Source organism: Columba livia, chromosome 10 (genome assembly GCF_036013475.1).
Source record: "Columba livia isolate bColLiv1 breed racing homer chromosome 10, bColLiv1.pat.W.v2, whole genome shotgun sequence".
NCBI classification, from domain to species: Eukaryota; Metazoa; Chordata; class Aves; order Columbiformes; family Columbidae; genus Columba; species Columba livia.
Window position 1 is genome coordinate 13,040,266 of NC_088611.1, and position 19,292 is coordinate 13,059,557.

The 19,292-nt window shown below is 45.1% G+C and overlaps 1 protein-coding gene and 1 long non-coding RNA gene across 35 annotated transcripts in view; one reads left to right on the plus strand and one right to left on the minus strand.

Moving 5' to 3' along the window:
* FOXP1 (forkhead box P1) overlaps positions 1–19,292 on the plus strand; it is a 383,604-nt gene that overhangs the window by 248,921 nt on the left and 115,391 nt on the right. Inside the window, exon 1 of one of the 34 annotated variants that reach the window (XM_065075403.1) lies at positions 7,623–10,213. The exons of 30 other annotated variants lie outside the window; for them this stretch is intronic. The gene's annotated coding sequence lies outside the window, so the exon portion shown is untranslated. Of the gene's footprint in view, positions 1–7,622; positions 10,214–19,292 lie in introns of those variants that run through there. 3 more of the 34 variants (XM_065075405.1, XM_065075402.1, XM_065075401.1) reach the window with 3 other exon arrangements.
* On the minus strand, positions 5,803–10,071 carry LOC110356098 (uncharacterized). The gene is made up of 2 exons (XR_002409142.2): positions 9,932–10,071; positions 5,803–6,679 (listed from the first exon to the last, which is right to left on the minus strand). It is a non-coding gene; the product is annotated as an uncharacterized LOC110356098 (long non-coding RNA).

Consider the following 19,292-nt stretch of genomic DNA (forward strand, 5'->3'; position numbering starts at 1 on the left):
CTGTAGTGTAAGAGAGCATTACTTTCTGGGTTCTTCAAATAATAATTCTTAGTAAAGAAACTAGTAAATAAACCTTTAAAGATGGGCAAGATGACATCTTCCCTAGTTCTAGGAATTTGACTTGGAGTATAGATTTATGAAAGGTAAAATAAAGGACAAGTAGAAACAGGAGCAGAACTGTATGTTTGTTTTATTTATTTTTTTTTTCCAGTTTATTGCTAAAAGGTATGAATTGTCCTTTTTTGTTTGTTTTATTGGCGTGATTATATATGATCTATCTTTCCATGTATACTTTTTAGACCTGGTGGGCCCACTGTGATTAAATGTTTGCTTTGAATACATGTCCAGCGTGTTAACTTTTCACAGCGGAGAGTTGTTAAATTCATTTTTATACAAGAGAACGGGAAAAAAAAGGATGGTGGGGGGGAAGAGGAGATTGTTAAATGTATGGAAACCCTTACTGGCTGAATTATATAACTGAATTCATTCAACATGCTCGGTGTATCTTGTTCTCTTTTCAGTATTGCCGCTCTGTTCATCACCCCTTTTAGTGCTTTAGGCATATGGCATGCAGTACATCCAGGGAAGTGTCAACAATATGGCATATGTTATACATACTGATCTTGATACACCGTAGAAAATAATGGGCCTAACTTTAAAAGGCACGATGCTAAGAATAGAGCGTGCTGCAACATGTAGACAGTGAATCCACCATGAATGTCATGTTTGAAGACAAAAAGAGCTGTATTTTTCGTGACTTTTGTGGCTTGGTTTGTAATTCTGGCATTACTGCAAATTAAAAATATTATGGTCAGATGTATACAGGCTGGATCTTCACCCACCTGATGCTGGTACCCCGGACCCTGTGGAGACTTGGGGGTCAGCACAGAGTCAGTAGGTGGGCAGGGGAGGAAGGAGAGGTGGGACCTGCCCACCCGCTGCTCGGGTCCCCAGGGCCACCCATGTGAGCTGGGGTGGGGACAGGCAGGGACATGTGCCACCAACACCCATCCACGGGAAGAGGGACGGGGACAGTGGGTGTCCCGGTGCCTTTCCAGGAGTCACTAGAGAGTCACACAGGCTCACCACTCACCACTGAAAATCAGTCTGTGCGAGCAGGTCACTGCGCTCACGTTAAAACCACAGCGGTGGAAAAGAGTCTTTCCAAAGACCTGCCCGTTAGGGCCTGGCTGCGAGATCAGGGCACTCATCGGGACTCGGGAGAGTAAAATGAAGATGAAAGTCTCTCATTTCTGGATCCTGGACTTAGCTCCCCATTTCGCAGTGAACCTTTTGTCCCAGGAACGCTCATTTTTATATTAAAAATAATTTAAACAGAGGGTCCTTTGAAACACTCAGCCTGAAAATTGTTCCAAGGAGTTTCACCTTTAAAATAAATGATTCATAGCTCAGATAGGTGTTTGTGCATGTCAGTGTTGCTGTTTATTGTGCTGCATTGGCCTGGCTCGAAGCTGTAACATCTGAAGTGCAGAGAAGCAGTGGCTGGAGAAAGAAATACCTTCTTTCCAACAAAGACCAAATATTTGTCTGTTATCTCTATGGCCATTTTAGCGATTCTTGATATTCTCAGAACTGCACAGATCACCACACAGATAAAATAGAACAACAAAATATTTATTTTTAATCTTTGTTGAACGCTGAACGTTTTGTGCATGTTTATGAGGGTTAAACATTAATAGCAGATGTTGTTAATGAATAGAAGGTTTGAGCCAGCTTCTGAGACCTTTTAGTTAGTACATGAATTTTCTGGTTGATGACAATACTTGTAACATGCCTAATTATGAAGTAGTGTTCTAATCAAGCCTTGAATAACTGAAGAATTTCCCCTCCTCTTTTGCGGTTATTTCAGTGGCACACACACAGATCGCTTCAGTGCCTGTGCTTATTCTTAGTGATTTTTTTCTTTTCTTAGAACGTTTATTGAGGTTTTTCCCCCAAGAAGCACATTGATTTACGCTGAACGTGGGCGCAGGAACGCGCTCGCACAGGCGGCTCCGCCGCGTCCCCTCCGTCCCGTCCCCACCAGCCGCTGAACTGGTGCCAGCCCCTGAACTTGTTGTCCCAGTTTGTCACGCTCCCAGGTGAAGTACGTGAAAGTGATTATAGGTAATAAATATCTTTTTTTTTAACTTATTGCAGAGGCAGTTTTTCCCCTGTTAATGAGGGTAATTTGACTTGGTTGAAGGATTGCAGTTCTTAAGAATTAATGCAGCAATCCAATTCAAAGATTTAAAGAGATCTAAGATTTTTCACAGGTCGTGTGCTAGTGAATGTGCTCCTATCACATAGCAGCTAATGGACTTGAACAACAGTCTGTCATTTACTGTTACCTCAGTGTATAGCAGCTTTGCCCTTGATAGCAAGTATACTTTCCCAGCAGTGCAGGTTATTTAGGAGTGTGGTATATTTGTAACACTTTTAAGAGACAGTATCCTATTTCTACCAGCCCTAATTACTGGATAAAGCGAGGTTACCTTTCTGACTTTTTAATTATGTGTTTGGATGCTAATCTGTGTGAGCCCAAAGTATTTTACGCTCTAATAGCTGACTCCTTATTTTTTTTGTCTCTATATATACACATATATAAAATAATTTTTGTATTGCGTTGTTACTGTATCAATGCACAAAGGTTAATTACATAAATATGAAAGTGTTAGGCACTAGTCCTCATAAGGTGCCATTATTTTTAGGGATGCATTATTACCTTTTAACAGTGTTTTGTAATGACTTATTTGTAAATGCTGCTGGAAATGCTCTAATTTCTTGATCCAATTATGTTCCTGGATATTAAAAATCCTATTTTAAGGTAATTAGAAGGATTCTCCTCTGTTTAAATGTGTGTTCTCTAGACAGTGTCACTCTATACTCTGCACACAAGAACCTTTGTTCCTTAATTAGAAAGAGGACTAGAGCTCATTAATTGTGGGTACAAAGTGATGTCTGCTCAAATGGAGAAGCAATAATACAGTTTAAATAAGGATTGATCCTACATTTTAAGTCTTACGCTATTTCGTACCAATAGTGATAAATAAGCAACTTATAATGCAGTTTCCAAAGCATTGTGTTAGGATTTTTATTGAAAGATCTCTTTTTGCAAGGATAAACCTCTGTCATGCACAATAAATAGAGGATGGATGATACATACACAGCGTCTGCTGTTTAGAAAAGTCAGTGTTTGTCAACAGTCACACCATAGTGATAGCTGAGATACTGGAGTTAACTCCACCCCATGCTTTAGAAAATGAAATAATTGTGGTAGTTGTGCAGTCAAAACCAGTTTGCATCTTGGCCTTACAGAGCTATTATTGCGATGAGAAGAATGTTTTAATTATGGCTCACAAACAGGATGAGTTACAAATGTTTGAGTATTTTGCAGGGTGTTATTTTGGAAGATGGAGACAAGTGTACTTTGTCCTCTGAATTTTACCATCGCGCTGCCATCGCCTTGGGTGAAGAAGGACACAGCTTGGGAAGATAAACCCAGACCCTTCACCAAAAGGCTGGTGTTTGTGCGATGGCCACAGAGCAGGGGCTGGTCTGAGATGCACAGCACGTGTCACCCAAAGGCAGGGCGAGCTCCCAGCTCCCAAAAATCAGCGGGATGCCAGGACAGTGTCTGTGTGGGCTTAGAGTTTGGATCTTTTGTCATCTGAAGCCTTCCTAAAGTCACAGCTGGGGAGGGCACCTTGTGGGGATGTGGGTGGAGGGCGATGCCCTGGGGCTGCCCAGCCCATGTCTCTGGCTCCTCCACCGTCCCCGCGGTGCCCGCTCCCCTCCTCGCTCCCCTTGGCCTCACAGGCTTGAGGAAAAGTCAGTCTGATTTTTCCAGCTCTGATGGAAACCCGCTTTAACACGGCAAAGCGTTTCCTGCATGAAGAATAGGAAAGTTGCACGATGGAGTCATTTAGCTTGTTTTTCCTGCTTGTTTTTCCTTTTCACGAATCAAAACGGTGCACGCTGGAACAGGGTATATATTTCACTCAAGGCGTATTGACACTGAAAGAACCCCAGAAAATGGGGATGTTCTTGGTGTCCTTCTCTGCTGTATTCCTCTTGGTGGGAAAGAAAAATAGTTTTTAAAAGATAAAAAACCTGTTCTTCAATTGACTATGCAAAAATCTTATTGCGGTATTTATTCCAAACCTGCACACATAATGTTCAGTCAAGGAGAAAACAGCAAAAAACAGTTGTTGATGGACTTAGCAGAGAACTGGATTAAATAAGCATTAGTCTACTGAAGCTGATTACAGGAATATGAAAATGCAGTATCTTAATGGTACATATTTTCATGTGGCAGCTCAGTTGCCTTTCATTTTGCAGCTAATATGTCTATTCTTATGAGTCATTTACTTCTTTAATTACCTTTTGCAGGCAAGGCACCATGGTATATTAATGTGAATGATTTTTACTGCCAGTTTATCATACAATGCCCCAGAAGTTGAAAGGCGTAATTGACTTGGAAGAGCAGCTCATGAAGGAAACAATATTTAGTTGACAGTTTTCCTTGTACTCTCTGTTGACGTTTATGAGTTTACACTATGCTAACGGAGTAATAAACACAATTTTCTTTCAATAACAGGAAAGATTCGCTTTTAAAATACATTTGTGGAAAACAGATTCGTTCATTTCTTGAATAATATAAAATAATGTGTTTCCAGTGATGAGATGTATATAAGATTGTCAATTGAATTAAACCTCAGAAGGTGCATTTATAACCTGCCTAAGAGCGTTAAGAGATATTAGGGTGCACATGAATCGAATCAATTTAATGAATATTTAAATTATACACAGATTTGGATAAATCATATTCAGATCTGTGTGCTAGATTCTTCGGCGGCCTTCTCTTGCCATCGAGTGTGAAAGTTTGAAGTGGGAATTTGAGGGACGGGGGCTCTGTTCCTGGAGATGGAAAAACACTTGTCAGAAAGCTTTTGATAAACCCTGATTGGGGGATCATGGCTGAAACTTTCTCTAGCCTCCCTGAAACCACAGGCTTGAGGAAGGTTTAAAATCAGCTTTTCAATCCGTCAAAGTCCATTTTCTTCTGGAATGCTACTTTTATTGAAATGACCTTGTCAAATTGCAATATTTTTTTTTTCCTGTGCCCAGGTATGATTAATCATCCCATCCCGCTTTAATTAATTTAAAGGCGCACTCGGCCGGGGTGGGATCGAGAAGCCGGCTGGTGCGGCCAGCGCTTCCCCGCTCGGCTTGCAGGGAGTTAAACTTTTCACAGTTTTCCCCGATTGTTTGCAGTTCAACCCTCCGCAACATAATGAAAGTTTTCTAGCCATCTGTTGTTAAGCTGGCGGTGAGCAAGGCCAGTATATCCAAACAAAGTGCTGGCCTGCTGTAAACTGAACCTGTCAGTTCAGCATAGCTGGGCTGACCCCCGGGCGCGGGGCAGCGCCGTGCCAGGCACTGGCTGCCGGCTCCGCTTCCCGGGGAGCTACTTCGGGGGACCCTGTTTACTTTTTCCACTTAGCGTTCCTCCCACAGGCTTGAACTCGTTTATACTAAATCTTTAAATTGACTCTGTGCGCTTTTTTTTTTGGTCTATTCCAAACTTCTTTTTTTTTCTCTCTTCTGGGGGATACTGAAAAAAAAACAATCTATTAAAACCCCAGGGCTGCTGGAATGTGAGCTTTTTGGAGGTGATGTGCAGGGAACACGAGGCAACAACTGGGTGCGTGCGTGTGTGTGCGCTTGCGAAATTGTCTCCCAACAGAGAGAGGCATGTTCCCAACTATCCCAGCTTGCTTTCTAGCTCCTATTGTTCCCTTTGTTCTGTATTATTTAAGATCAGTTACTCATTTGCTTCTGAGGATTGGGAGCAACCGGCAAGGTAGAGCACAGCAACCAGCCTCTATTGTCTTCCTGCAATCCAAGGTTGCATCCAGAAGTGGCTGGAGCAGCTTTCCTCCCGCTCCTGTTTGCTTCTGCCTGGGGGGCTCTGGTACTTTCAGTGTAAGGTACCAGAGAATTTCAAACTTTCTGAGCAGAATTGCAAAGATCAGACTGGAAATGCCCTTTATGTGCAGGGCTGTGGGGTTGTTTTCATTCTCGTTGGTAGTAAATAAGCGCTGGTTTGGCCTCCCCTTTTCTGCCTCTGTGCATTTGTGCTTTTTCCAGTCTTGTTCCTAAGACTGCCTTCTCTTTTTCCTTCCTACATAAATGCTGCTTTATTTATTCTTATTTGTCTGGGAGGTAGTATGTCATTCCCCTGCTAATATTCACCCAAGCAAGCAATTTTAACCATTTTTTAAGACTGGCAACAAAACTCAAAGCGCCCGTGCCAGGAAAGTGAGTATTAGGTATTACCTGTTTCCAGTGTTTGTTTTTTGGACTAGACTTAGAGTAAATACCTTTATGCTACTGCTATTGCCAAAATCACTCTTTTTGCTTCATTTTGTACTCTTGTACTGTACCTGCTCGGCAGTCTTTGGCTGGTTTCAAGCGTGTTTTACTTACCTCATGATTCTTGGAAAGCAAACCTGGTTCTCAGTGACCCCCAATGCTGCAGTTCTTCATCAGGAGGAGTTTTGCCTGAGGAATTGCTGCTGAATTTGTGCCGTGTGTGAAACCAAGCTGCACCTTTGGAAAAGGGTATTGCAGCCAGTCTGTATCTTCACAGTGTGTAGCAAATGTACTGGAAGCTCTGGAAAAGCAGTAAAAGTCATTAGAAATTGTGCTTTGCCTTTCCAGAAGACCCCACCAAGGGCTTGTGCTGGTCCTTGCCAGGGTGCGTGCCCAGGTTGGGGATGCCGTGTTTCAGGTTACATCCCTTGCCATGTGTTTTCTGGGCAAAAGGAGTATGACACTGGTGAAAACCACTCAATTTTAGATTAAAATGACTGCACTTTACTAGGAAACTCCATCCAGCTCTAATCTGTTTGTAAGGTGACTGACATGTAAAGTGCTTTTTGTTTTAAGGTGGAGGGAAATGCGTTCAGGATAGAGTTTCTGGTATAAATGTCAGGTGCAACGCAGTGCGTGCTCACTCAAAAAGTCAAGCAGATAACCTTGGCATTTAGGGACACTGCCTTGTATAAAATGAAATTGTATTTTGTTTTTAAAAAGGAGGGCTACATTAAGAGGTCACCTATTAGCTGTGTTTTTGCTAGCTGTCTGAAACTCGGCTCTACTGTCTATTAAACTCAAACCACTGTGTAAACATTCCTGTGTTGTTCCTGGTCTCTACAATGGCCAAGGGGATCGGGTTTCACCTGCCTGCACATCTTCAAGCAATTAGAGCAATTAGCTTGAAGCCATTTCACATTCAAGGTCTACAGTGACATTCAAGTCCAGAAGTCTAGAGGAAAAGAAAAAAGGCTGTAGAAGGGCCACTGTGCAGCAAACACACATAAAATAACCTGCGAGAGGGTTTTTGGACTTAGAGTGACTTCCAAATGTGGCCGGGAGGCTTTGCTGCGGGCAGACAAAGTTGCTGCTGCAGAAGGGAAAAGATAAAGCACCTAATGATCCTTTAAATTATACCCAAGTTTTGCCTGTTTTGCACTGGGGAGGGCGGGGGAGGAGGTAGAAATAGCAGCATGATTTGGAATGATATTTGTGTGAAATAATACGACGTTGATCTTATTTACTGACATTTCTCCTGGCATGGAGATCGTATTTTTCTTCTCATTTAGGTGGGGATTTATATTTGGTGTTTACATTGTAAAACTGCACTCATTCTGGCTAATGTATCCGTTACAATGACATTCAGTGTTGAGTTTAGTGATTCCAGCAGTAAGTCTTGAAAGCTGCTATTTTTTAAAAGGTTGGAGCAGATTAGTGGTGACCTTAAAAGATTAAACTAGTACAGTTTAAAGATAAATAATCAGCCTTTAGCACATTAGATAGCTACATAAGCATGACAGAAGGTGACTTTCTTACAACAGTTTCAGAATCCAGGAAGCATTTTTATATTTGTAACTTGACTAGGGCAGGGAATGGGGTTTTGCAGAAAGCGAGACATAAACTGATTGCACCACTTCAAATTGGTTAATACAGTTTTAAATCCACAGTTTTCCTGTTGGTTTTATTATGCAGAAGAGGCTGATTTTAAAAGCTGTGCCTGCTGCAAAAGAAGATCTTTCTTTGCTGTCCCGGAGGGTGTTCTTAATCAGAAATAACCGCAGGCTAAATTATAATGTGGAATCCTGCTGCCCTTTAACCTAACACTGCTGCTCGTTCAGTGTTTGTTAACAAACAGCTCTAAGTACAAAATTGTTTGAGAATTACTTTTTCATTATATTTGCTGACTTCAATTAGAATAAGAAGCTTATTTGGGGAAGAAAAATTAAAAATGTATGGGTTTCTAGTGAAAGTTTCAGCAATTGTTTCCCGGCAAGTGCCATCTTCTGTGTGTATCTGCGGACTCCGTGGCACATGTAATTCAATTTAAATAAAATTACCTTCCGAACTAATATTTCTCCACCGGAGAAAGAGGCAGAGCTCCAGAGCATCCCACGACTCAGCCCTTTGAAAGATGCAGGGGCCGGGCGGGCGGCAGGGGCTGAGCCCAGGGCCCCTCTTGGCCTTGCAGGGGGATGCGGTTCCCGTTCCCTAATGAAGAGGCACCGATTCCCCATCCCCTTGGGAAGGGTGGGCCAGACACAAGCGGCACGGTGTCCTATTTTTATTTCACTTTGAATAACACGTAATTGAAATGTACGCTCGGCAAATTAATTGGTGAGTTGAAGGTAAGAACTGCTGAGTTAGTAGAGATGGCACAAGCCCTCCTCTTTTTTCCCCCTTAAGTTTACATGCTGGAGCGGAAACGCTGTGCTACTCAGAAGGGAGGTGATGCCTCTGTAGAGCAGACCTTTCCTTTTTTTTTTCCCTAGCTTAGTCTTCTGTTTCTATGATCTGCCTTTTGAACTGTTTTTGTGGCTGATCAGTTCCACCTAATATGTCTCTTGATTTCTGCTATTGTAATACTCAGACGACATGCTGTTCTCTTCATTTTTATAAGCTTTAGATGCTCCTGCCTGTCATACTCTGGCGGTTTATCTTCAGCGTCTGGATTTGCTTTCAGACTTGCATGTCTATCAAGCTGCTGTTGCTTTGAATGTGAGATCAAAAGAAGATGAATTCCAGTAAAAAATTTCCTTGTATGAAGAAAAGATTGGGGGCCTATGTAAACATCCCACTGACAGCTCCCAATGAGTTATTTTAGCAGAGCATTAGCACCCAGAATGACAGACAGTCCAAGACTACATGCTAAATAACAAATCAGTCCCTTCAGCGGCAGCAGCACGTTGCCACAACAGCAATACATTTTCTAAAGGAATCCTGTTCCTCTTTTTTATTGAATATGGCTGTTCGACTGCTCATCTCTTCACAAGCTGCCTTGGAGTGCCAGCCCCAGTTTACTTTTTCTTGACAATATCTGTGTCATGTCACCACTATGACAGAAGACAGGGCTTCGATAATTGGGTGGGGAGACGGTTAGTTAGTCATCTTGAGTTAAATAGGTAGTTGGTTTTAGGGAGGGGAAGGAGACGGCGATGAAGGGAAAGCATCTGTCTGAATGCTAAAGGCAAGCTTTCCGAGATGCTGGATGCGAGTCCTGCACCCGAGACAAGTTGTGTTTTTTGGGTGGTTGTTTATATCTCAGTTCACACAGTCAGAGAAAATACCTCTGAAGCCCGGCCAGCCTCACAAGCCAGTTTTAAGAGCAACTTACAGCACTGCAGAGGGAAGGAAAGTCAAGCTTGGCTGAACTTATGTGCAAATATGATTTTGCCTAGATGCAGAAGCGAGGTGCGCTTTTTGCCGCTGTTTGGTCTAGTTGGGGACAAAATTAGTTCTGCATGTTTCTAATTACAGACGGGGAACTCAGTAACGCAGAATTGCAAGGTTTGTTTGCGCCTGGTATAGTGCTAAACCCAACTTTCGACATTACCTGCGAGCTCTGGCCGATCTCGCCGCTTCGCCAGGGAAGAATTAGGGAAGGAATGCCTTGCGGTTTCTTTGTCATTTAGGAAAAGCAGAGGTTGCTACTGTGGAGGCAGAGCCCGGGTGGCTGCCGGCAAAGGGCAGCGCTCCAGCCGCTCCTCCAGCCCCGCTCCGGCTGCTCTGCACTTCCTGTTTATTCAAACATCTTTTTACCATTCTTCAGCCCCCGCTTCACAGAAACAGCCAGAAACGCATCTCCAGCGCGAAGACGGAAATCTAAAGGCAGACAGTAAGAGCTCACTCTGTTAAACTCTTCATTTTCTCTGCGAGCGCTGAGAGAGAAGGAGCGCGCAGGCAGGGCTGAACTTTTAACTTGCTGCCTTGCGCGGGCAGCTTGGCAGTGCAGGAGGGGGGAATCGCTTGGGTCTAAAGAAAAAGAAGCCGGTTCAGGTTGTTTACTGCGGTGTTGACAACCAGGGTGGGTTTTTGGCCCAGCTTTGGAGGAGCATGGCGAGGACTAAGTCCTCTGCCGGGGCGCCCGTCGCCTTGCGGCGTCCCTGTGGAGCAGGAGCAGCTGTGTGTCACCGTCCCTGCTGCTCGCCCGGTGCTGCGGCGTCTCCTCACACTTGCACAATTAGCAGAAAAGAAAAAAAACAACAAAAAAACACAATACAGCAACCCCCCCAAAAAGGAAGCATGACTGCCGTTCTGGGCAGCCAAAGAGAGAGGTGCGAGCCCGCCGAGTTGCTTTTTGTTTTCCGCAAATTGTTTGCATTGTAGCTCTGGCACTGCTTGCGAACCAGCCTCGCTAATATTTGTACCAATTTCATGCTAATAAAAATCAGGCTGCTGAGACAAGCATGGCTATTATCTCATTCATATTACTATTGTTTAGACCTGTGGTACTACAAAAGGAAAGAGAAAGCGTGCTCGCGCCGGGTAATGGTTGTTAACTTCTCACGTGAGGGATTTTCTCTGCAGTTTTTCAGTATTAATGATTGTTGTATGAATGGTCTTCAGGGGTTGTTGGAAGATAGTGTAGATCCTCTGGGTAATCCATGTTGCAACATGTATGCTGGATTTTTCCCTCTCTCTTCAAGTGACTTAAAAAACTACTTGTTATTTCTCGGTTGTTTCTTCCACTGAAATATAATAGCAGGTAACTTGTTTTTGGTAAGCATTTGTCGTGCTCGTATAGTGTGAAACGTAAGAGAAAATGGAGAATATGCCGCCTGCCCTGTGGTGAAAGCGAATCCTCCTCAAGGCTTTTCCTGCCTCTCTGAGATCCAAATACGCTTTAAAATTTTAAACTGTAAACCCCCATCTTCCTAGAAAAGAGAGCGAGCGGGAGAGAAATCAAGCTGTGTGTTCAGCCAAACCACAAGTACAACAAACATATTTTTAAAATATATTGCTAGTCTGGCTTTTTAATGTTCAGAAGTTGTTCTACTTTGCAGAAAAAAAAAATGGTGTTTGCAACTGCCTTAAGGACAATTTGTTTAACAGTAGGAGTAATTGCATGGGGAAAATGGAAAGAGTGACTGAAGTTATTTACTCAGATGTTAGTGTAGGTGTGGGGCAGAAAACTCGCTGTGGGAACAGTGGGCTGCTTTTCTTGGTATCTTAGTCTATTTGATGACCATCAAATTTCCCAGCTCACTGGTTTTGTTTTTTCTGGATGGCATGTTTGATTATTTATCAGAAGGGAAAGGGAGTAGCTGAAGCAAATAAACATGTGACCGAGCTGTGTTTTGTTTTCCACTCAGAAGGCCGTGCCCTTTAACAGATATACAGAAAATAATAAACGTATTGTTTTATGATAAAAGGAAATTATGTGTGTCATTTTCTTTAGCAAGGCCATTAACCCCTTGTGTTCGGCGGTCTCCGCCTTCTGGCAGCTTATTGGGTTTGCAGCTGGGAATTAAAGGCACTTAAAACCCCCTCTTGTGTGGAGCGTTTCCATGGATTACTGCTTCACCCCTTTGGATTTGCTGGATTTATTACGTAGTCGTTTCTGCCTCAGCACATCCCTGGTCCTCTCCCTGGTCCTACTCGAGGTACGATTGACTAAATGAGCGGCACTTTGAGTTTGTAGCAGAAAACCCTGAAGAGTGCTGCTGGGATCTCTTTTTGCGGCTGATACTGGTGTCTGTGCAGCACGAGGGGTTGCAGCTGTATTTGGTCCGTTACAGATGGTGTCAGTTTATGTGATTCTTCTTTAAATGCCAGGTGTCTAGCATGTAGCGTGTAGTATTTCCTTTGTAAAACCAGCTTAGGACAATGCTCATTATCTTCCCTGAAAAAAAAAAAAAATAGAAAAAGAAAAAACAACTATAAACTAAATCACTGTCAGGAAGTAAAATACAGGTTTGCCTCATCTCTGGGAAGCATGTTGCATGCTTTAGCTACTTTTATGGGATTAAAAGAAACAAGTTAAGACTGTCATGCACATGAAAGGAAACCGAGATGTGGTTTGTTTCACATTGTGCAGGTGGGTATAAATTTAATAGACTGACTTGCTTTCAAAATCTCTCTTTGTCTCCTGGAATCGCATGTCAGTTCCAGCGCGCTGCTGAGCTCCGCGGTCCGTAATAGCGCCTGACTGCCGCTGCCCCGCAGGTGCCGGAGCGGCAGGAGGGTCATCCTCCTCCTCAGGGATGTCGGTTCCCTCTATGGAACAGCTCCAGATTTAAAAAAAAAAAAAGGAAAATTTGCCTGATATCTTGAAGTTGTGTTCAAGTGTGTGCATCGCTGCCAGGAGAGGAGGTGGATGCTTCACCCACTGGCTCCGGGGGGAGTCAGCGCTCGGTGGGAGCCCAAATGGGTGGCAGGGACTGAAGCTGCAGGTTTAGTTCTGAGGGAGGTAAAAATGGCAGTCGAAATACCAGGGAGAGGAAGGGCCGGTGAAATAAGGACCTGAAACTTCAATGTGGTGCACAGAAGAAAGAGGAAATGAGCGGCTTGAGACCAGGTGACGTGAACAGAGGCTGACATGGGCTGTCCCTGAGCCCGGTGGCTCCTCGGTGGTCCCAGAGGTGGGTGTCAGCAGTGCAGGGTGGTGGTACCCAAGAAGGCAGAGGGGCAGGAACAGTTGCATCCAGTTAGACATGGGTTCTCTCCAGCCCTGGCTGCCTTCCTTGGGCTTGTGAAGGACAGTTAGAGGACCTGTCCATTGGAGAAAGTTTCCTCCTCGCCTCGGGCAATTAAAGGTTGGCTCGTGCCCTGAAGCATAAACATTTGTACCCTAGTTTGTATTTTTTTCTTTCCAAAGGTAAATGCTGTCATTACTATCTGTGCAAATGTCTAATCCTTTCTTTGTATCCTCCCCTGCTCTTGGCACTGGTGATATCTTGTGACAGTAAGTTCCACCGAGTAATTATGAGTTGTGTATTAAGAAAGAAAAAAAAAAAAATCCTTTTATCTGCTTTAAGTTTTTCTTTGGTGGTTACTGCTTCCTGACTTCATTCAATGTCCCTTTTCTCTTGCGTTATGAGAAATGGCAAATAGCACCAGATGTACCTTCTCAGGCCGAGTCACAATTTGTGTACTTTTATCATATCTCCTCTTACTCATCTCTTGCTAAACTAAACACTTCCACCCTTATCAATTTTGCCTTGTATCTGCTGAGGCCTCTAATCATTTTTGTCGCCTCTATCTGGACCTCGCCTATTTTTGCTTTACCGGAATCTTACAAAATTAAGATTTTTAGAAACTACTCTAAACTAGGTTGTGCCGTGGTCTCGAAATAGAGAGATGTGATTTGCAGCACTACTTTCCCATGATTTGGGCTGCCCCAGCACATTGATTCCTCCACTCACCCAGCAGCAGCGAGCGTCCGGTGGTGCGTGGTGAGATGTCCATGCTCAGAGCCTTTATTTCATGGGCCTCTGAGGGCAAGTTTGTCATACAGTGTTTTGGAAAACAAGCTTAAAATATGTTCCCTGTTTTGTTGACCACACAGGGAAGCGCGCAACCAGCTGTATGCAACATACTATTTATGTTGTAGCAACAAAAAGGCACTCTTCCTTCTCCCCCCCACCTTTACCCCTCTTCTCTGCTAAAAAATATGAGAACTTCCCGTGCTTTTGACATCCAAGAAAAATGCTGCACAGCAATGAATAGTCCTCCAAATATTCAAAGGTCTGGTTCACTTTTGGATAAACACAGTAGTTCAGAATCTGATCTCGAGCCTACAGAAACGAACTGGAAATCCCATAAGATTTTTTTTCATCACTCAGACATAGTTCAATTCTGGTTCAGTTTGCACAGGGAGCCAAGATTTGTATCCTTTCTCATTTTACCAGGATGTGTTGGCCCATCCCTCCTTTCTTGCTGGTACAGACCGCTACATGCTGTGAATCTTGACATGCCAAAATAAAGAGAGCCATTTTTAATGTTTGGGAACTTTTTGCCAGATGCTTTTTAAATGGCTTTGATGAGTTTTGACTGTGACTCTCTAAAAGAGGAGACAGAAGGTGTTTTTACAGTGTAACCGCCTGAGGGTTTCGTTTGTGCCTCAAGAATGGGATTTTTGTAGCTGTTATCACTGTTGTGGCTGGTTTGGGGTTCGCAGGTTTTTGGGGTTTGCTGAGTTTGACCTCTTGCTGCCTGCCCCCTTCCATCCCGCTTGCGTCTCTGGGTATTCAAAGAAAATACCTCAACCGCCTTTCCCCCCCACATTGGTGGAGTTCATGAATAAATCACAGAATTAGAATCCAGTGTTCTGTAGGCAATTCCCTGTTGTCCCCCTGCGTGGGGCTGGGTCCGCGCTGCTGCAGAGCTGGGGTGGCAGCAGGGACCTCGCCGGCCTTGGGACCGGCTGTGGGGTGGCAGGGCAGGAGCATCAAGTCTGCTGGTCCTGGTGCCAACAGCAGCAACCTCAGCACCCAGGAGGAGTGAGTGTAGCAGCACTGGGGCACAGGCAGCTCCACCCCGTGGGTTTGGAAGAGACGGTTTCTGTTTCCAGTGCCTTTTCCTGGAGGGGATCTCCTCAAATGATAGCCAGGATCTATTCCAGAGGAAAGAAACTCAGCCTGCTGGAAGAAAAAGAAAGATTCATCCTCTTTGCTTATGACTGAATTATTCTAGGAGATGCTTCAGCGTGAGGCATGTTGCCAGCTCCCTTGCTCCAAGCCTGCCCCCCCACCAGGGACAGGATGTGAGCCGGGGTTTGCACATGTGGACCTCCAGGTCCCTTCTCTTTTTCCAGCATGGGAATCACCTATTAGTCACTTGGCTAGGATCAGTCTGCTGTGTTTTAGCAAAACCTTCAGGGCCAACTGATCATTTTATTTGAGTAAAGGATTGTTGTTGAAGCTCTCCTCTTTGAGCTGGCTGGAAGCCCCTTGGATGGAGCCAGCCTTGCAGAGGAGCTGCAGCTGAGCAGCATCTCCCCTGGCTCACAGCATCCCTCTACTGCACCTCTGGAGTGGTGCTGGGTATGGGGTACATGGAGCAGGGCTATTTAATGAAACAAGGAAAGAGAGAATGAGGTGGGGGTGGGGGTGACTTGAATCTAGGGCTGACAAAGGTGGACAGCAGGGCTGCTTCCCCAGGTTACGTTGGGTCCTGGCCATGGCCCATAGCTGAGCCCTGTGTCCTGCCTGTCATTATCCCCAGGCTTCCCCGCTGCGGTGCTGGGAGCAGCGTTGGGGCTCTTGGCGTTGGCTGGTTTTGACGTGTGGTGAAGAGGGTCAGGATGGTGGGAACGGGGAGGGAGCATGGAGCAGCTTGTTTCCCAGTTCTGGAGGAAGATGAAAGAGCTGGGTACAAATGTCAGAGGGAATAAGTGCTGCAAGAACATCTGCTTCTCTTTTTTGCATCTTCTACATTTTATTCCTCCTCTTCATTTTGGTTCCTTTCCTATTCTCTCGAGTTGGTTCTTCTCACCTCCCCCTGTTCTGTTCCTCCCAGAGGAACAGCACTACCCACTGCTGTCGCTTTGCACTTTTTTTTTCCCTTTTTGCGTACTGCTCCGCTCCTCGCTGTTTTCCACACGTTGTGCGGCTCCTCAGCCTGCCGGAGGAGAGCTGCAGCAGGGCTCCCCTCCAACGTGTCTGCCTCCTACCACCGCTCCTCTACATCTGCTGCTCCAGGAGAAGAGGGTGTCGCAGGAGAGAGGAGATAGAGGAGGCAGGAGTGGGAGAGACACGAAGCAGCTCTGAAGCTCGGGTGCATCCGGGCTTGTGAGCTGCATCTTGCCGCTCTGCTGGGAGCAGCTGCGGAGTGGAGCGGGGTGTGAGGACAGATGGGAGCTGAGAACGAAGAGACATTGCTGGCTGAGTCTAAATCCCACCTCGGCCCACCCGGGAGAAACAAAGGTACTTGCCTTGCGAGACTAAATGGAAGCAAGAAACCTTTCAGAGAGGTGGGCCATGCCTCTGCTGGGAGAGGCCTCTTTAGCTGCCAACCAGGTGGTCCCTCAGTGCTTAAAGCCACTACAAAACTTGGGGAAAAATAGATGGTGGGAGAACTGCATGCCTGATGCTGCAAAGCCTTGCTTTGCCCAGAGCACAGCAGGGAAATCTTAGCAGCAATCATAGCTGTGCGAGGATCTGGCTACCTGTTATTGCTCAGAGGTCAACACAGAAGTTCTCACTTCTGGAGCCTGGGACTGGGGCAGCATTATGTTTTCTCCAAGGGTAGATTTTGCTTTTAAAATATCTTCTGTCTCATCTCTCTCTGCTTGTTGTATTTTGTTTTGCTTTTTAATGACCATAGCTGAAATAACGGACAGATGATGATGTTGGCTGCGGAGTGACTTTCCAGATTTACTGCTTGGACACTTCAGATGGCTGTGGGGCCATCTCTAATTTCTGGGAACGGTTCCTTGCTCCTTTCTCAAGTTGCTTTCATGATGGGCAGCTTTGTCCACCTGGAAAGGCCCAAAATCCTTAGGAATCTGTAAAAACACATGGGATTTAGTTTTGTGCCCGTCTCGCAACTTCTGCATGCATGCTTCTCCATTTTAGAGGCAGATGATTACTGCCCAACTGCCCTGGGAATTGGAGCCAGACAGGATGCCGGTTTCTTTTGCATCCTGATGTCTGTTGCTCCTCTTCACACCCTCCAACATACGTACCTTTCCATATATCCTGCGGTTCCCTCAATCAGTCTTTCCATGCCTGATAAACCTCAGATGTGGAAACAAGCTGTTTCTGGCCTTAGGAGTCAGGCCCATTATAGCTCTAGGTCTTCATATTTCATTAATAGCTGATTGATATTAATATTGGTTGGAGCAGATGGGAAGGGAGGAGCTTGAGCTCTTTTTCTTCAATAGAAATAGACTGATGGAAAAACAGTTGGAGAATCACTGCCTTGTTGTACTGGCTGCAGTGGTGGAACAAGTTAGCAGGAGGCTCCGTAGGACTGGATCCTGTTACTGTTTTCCTTATATACTATTACTGTAAGCAAGTATATGGTATTCAAGCAGCATTTCTATTTTTAAAGTTCTACCCTTCTTTTCCAGTGTATTTGCCTTTCCCGGCCCCATTCCCGCATCGGGAGTTTCTAGCCATGTGAAGTCAGAGGCAGGGCTACGTTTTTACCCTTGGAGCAGAACTTACCCAAAGAGGATGGTGAAAATGAAAGATTGATCCTCTTGCGTGAAAATGCTGAATTACAACAGTAACTCGAGTGATAACAGTGCCGGATGTTCTGGGCAAACAACAGCTGGGCAAACAAGTCACGTTCTGTCTATCTTGCAATAAAATTGTCTTGGTCATCTCCAATGTGTACTTCCCCCCACCCTCCAGTGCTTAACTAGCTGGGAAACATTTAATGGTTGCCACTTCCTTAAGCAGAGGGAGAGGGATTTTCGGTGGGGCTTCCCACTTACTCTGTGGCATCTTTGAATGAAACAGGCTTGATTCATCTCTCAGTGAATGTGCTGTTAAAATTTTTTCTGCGTTAGGTGTCACCCAATGTTGGCTCCCAAATACCCATGTCTCTAAAGTACAGCATTTCAGTTGCCTTTTTACTAATCTGTGTTTTACGCCAGCAAATCTCCTTATCTCTGGGTGATTTCCTAATGGATAAGAAAATAGCTCGGGAGTTCATTTACTGTATCTTGCATTTAGGCGTCACACCGAGCAGAATCAAGATGACTCGGTTGGTAGTGAGCCTTTTACTGATTGTCGTCCTTTCAGATCCCTGTTGATAGTGACCAAACTCATGGCACTCAGAAGATGCGCTGGCTAAGGGATGCTTTTCTTCCTCTTCCTTCAGTAGGTGGGAAGATTTCCTATTTGTGTTTTGGTGCAGAGAGGGGGACGATTGCCAGTGTTGTGTGATTAACTGCTGGAGGCCAGGACTAGCGTCTGGGTTGTCCCAGGCAGTCATGACCAGGCTTTTGGGGTCTTTGAAGAGCTCAGATAGGCTGTAATGCAGTTGCTGGTAATCACGGTCCCAGGTATCTGAAGCACCTCTGTGTTTTTCGAGATCCTGGTGTCTCTACCTGCTGGTCCTGTGAAGGAGAACTCAGTTGCCTGGGTTCACAAACACAAGCTGTTTCACTACAGCCCCTGGCAATTGTTCACTTGCAGAAGTGCAAGCACGTGTTGGAGATTTAGGATGTAACTACGGCAGTGGGGAGGAATGTGTGAAAAGAGCTTGGAGATGTCAGAGCACCCGCTCATGAGGAGAGGGCCACGTTAGCAGAGCTGTTGGCTAGCGGTAAACAGTCCTGGCACCCTTGTTTCAGGACTTGGCAGGAGCAGGAGTTGAACCAAGTCCAGCTTTACTCTCTACTGCCTGTTCAGTAAGTTGAGGACAAGGCAGATGATTAAGAAAATGTGGGGAAACTGCTACAGAAGCTTTTGGAAAGATAAGAGACTTTGGTCTCCATGTCTGACAGTCTGGCACTTCTCACTAGCGTTGAATTCACATGCAAATCAAAGGCAACATCTACTCCCACAGGAAGCTTTATTAATGTACAGGCCTGCTTGCGAATCTCCGTGCTGATGAAGGTTGTGGGACTGACTTCAGTCTCAGATTATTCCCGGTCTGTCCTCGGCTGAGCGCTGTGCAGCATCGGCAGCCTCAGCGGGGCTCCCATGCCGGCATCCAGCCACGGGCTCCACGCGGGAGCGGTTCCTGCGTGGAACCAGAGAAGGGGGTAGAGGTGACACGCTTGTCGGCTTGGATTAAACGGGATGTGCTGGCGTAATGAGGGCAGATGTCCTCCGGGCTTGAACCAAGATCAGCAAATTAATTTTGTGAAGGCGCTCCAAATGAGCTTAAAGCGCTTTGCATAGGAGAGGAAAGAGGGCTGGTGCTTCCCATACCAAGCTAGACATCTTTCTTCTACACATCCCGTTGTGTGTAAAGAGTGCGTTTGAGACTTCGAACTGGCAGGGGTGGTGCTTGGT